This window comes from Corvus brachyrhynchos, unplaced genomic scaffold (assembly GCF_000691975.1).
Source record: "Corvus brachyrhynchos isolate BGI_N302 unplaced genomic scaffold, ASM69197v1 scaffold94, whole genome shotgun sequence".
NCBI classification, from domain to species: Eukaryota; Metazoa; Chordata; class Aves; order Passeriformes; family Corvidae; genus Corvus; species Corvus brachyrhynchos.
In genome coordinates, this window is record NW_008238330.1 from 6,279,460 (window position 1) to 6,282,124 (window position 2,665).

Sequence of the window (2,665 nt, forward strand, 5' to 3'; positions counted from 1 at the left end):
GTTGTGCTGCTAATACTGATGGTCACCAATTGTTGGTTTACAATTTACAGGCATCTGCCTGTAAGTGCTTTGATCCTGATTTCATTTAAACCATGTGAGCCAAGCAGTTGTTCCCTGCAACACATGAGAAATTTTCCTCGCTGCAGGGGACAACATAAGAGAAGGAACAGGCTTCTGGGTCCAAATCCCAAATCCTTAATCATCTCTGAAAACATGACTCACCCAGCAGTAATTGTCCCCATCATCTGGAAGTTTAGAGCACCATTTCAGTGCTTCATGGAGAGCTTTGTGATGAAAAATGCCGTAGAAAAATATTTTATGTTTAACACTTTGGCAGGTGTGACATTCCATCTCATAATGGATAATCAGAGTGATATACAAGATAACATATTACAACTTTATCTTATGAGTCAACCCCATCAGAATTTAAGTGCTTATCTAGCAAATAGGACAGAGCAAAATCAGAAACAACCTAGAAGATTTGTTTTTAATGTTATATTTGATTCCTTTCAAACCCTTTTTAAAAATTATTTTTTAAGAGCTGAAAGAAGTCAGATTAGATATGTAAATTCGGGTGTCTTTTCAAATGGGAGCAGATAAATCCAGAGCTCAAATTTTAAAACCTACACAAACTTAGGGGTCTCTGGAGCTTCAAGCAAAACCATTTATGCTCCATTCATTGCAAGACAGATGAAGTCCCAAACCCAAATACGCCTGGATCATACAGACTGCTCTCATTCAGACCTTTGCTGACCTTGTGCAATCAGCTCTTTCTCTGACAGAAACTACTTGGCAGCCTTTTTTAACACACATAAATGACCCAATCCTGAAGTTTTATTCATGTGAACTTGTGAGTATGGCTGATCTCAAGCCTCAGAACTATGTGTTGAGATTTCTTTTTTCCTTCAAAAAGTTTCTTACTCTCAATATTTTGGGGTGGGGGTTTTTTGTCCATTTTGTTTTTGTTGGGGTGCTTTGGCTGGTTTTGGGATTTTTTCCAGAGGATTTATAAAACTAACATTAAAAAAAGAAGAAGGAAGATATAAATTTGTACACATGAGGCAGTGTATCCACTGAGTATCCACCAAGATTTGAAACGGGGTGGGAATCAGTAATATTTGCAGGTTTTTCTGTGTAGGAAACTGCAGAAGAAACATGGCTCAAAGCAATGTCTGCAACACAGGGGCAGGGATAAATATTGAGAAAGCACAGGAGTGTCTGGTTTGTCTTCTGAAGCTTCTCTGTGTTCTTCAAGGATGTAACCAGGCCCCAGGTAATGAACTGCAAAAAAATTTGTTTATTCCCACAATTTTTTATTAAGCCAATGCCTAAAGCTCTACAGTCTAGGATGCACTTCCATTAAAAGAAATTTTTAAAGTGTCTTTCCAAAAGGCTTCCCTCCAAAATGTGTTCCCTATACACCGCTGAATGCTACACATAGTCTATAAAGCAGGATATCAAACCCACCTTTTAGTGATGAACAAAAGGAACAGACCCCCTACTTGCTCACAGATTATGTATGTACACAAATGCTCAACAAATTGCCAAGCCCACTACAGACACAGGGTCATGCCTGACACCTGTCAGCTACTAACAAACTTTCAGGGGCTGCAACGGCCTGTTTTTGAGTAAAATCTACCCAGCAAATCTAGAAAATTCACCCTTATTCTCTTGGTCTGAATATGCAGACCAGGCAGCCACCACTTCTAGCACAAACATGTATTTTCTTCATGGTTTCATAGAGTGTAGATACAAAAATGCTGCTAGCAAGGATTTTCTTGCTATTTTCTAAGTCCATGAGAGACTTTTCTCTCTCACAGAAGAGGTAGCAGTTATGTAAACAACCAAACCACCTGCAGCCTTGAAAAGTCTTGTTTATGGTATAGTAGAAAAATATTTTGACAATGGATGTTTTAGGTTTTTAGCCAATCACCCCAAGGGGTGGCTGATCCTTTGTCCAATTAGACTATGAAGAAAAAAAGTCTATAAAAGAGTTTGTAAAATAATTAAATAAATCAATCTTGCTGCACAGTTCCTGCCTGCTGGATCTTCTCTCCTCCTCCTCCCTATGGCTGAGGGACATGGTGATACACCGTAGGAACCAGGCCTGTGGTAATAAAATCTGAGGGAAAACATAAATCAAAGCAGTTACTATTTCTAGAAGCACAAACCAACGCTGTGGTACTGGTCTGGAAAGGTGTGTTTAGTATAATGCACACCTCCATTCCTGAAAACTCAGTTCGGGAATTATTAGATTGGGCTACCATAAAAGGGATTTCCATGGACAGAGATACTGCCCTGGACTTTGCCTTATGGCAGGAACTTGGCTGTGCTGTCTGGCATGAGCTCCCGTTTGGGGACCCAGCAGTATTAGAATTATACCAGACCTGGCATTCGTTATTTATTCTGCTGACCGACCTCGACTGTGGCAGCAGGGCTGGCTCGCCTATTTTGGTGATGAGTGACGGAGGAACATCCAAGGGGGACTCCGCTGACTGGGCTTCCGGAGCAAGTGATGGTGAATCCGAAAAAATCCCCCCGGCTCCACAGGCAGAGCCTGCACCACCTCACCCTGCACAATCGCAGGACTCTGCGGCCCTCAGGGACCCCGCACCGGCAGAGGCGGGGGTGTTGGGGCAGTGGGAGGGTGCACAGCCTGCCTTAC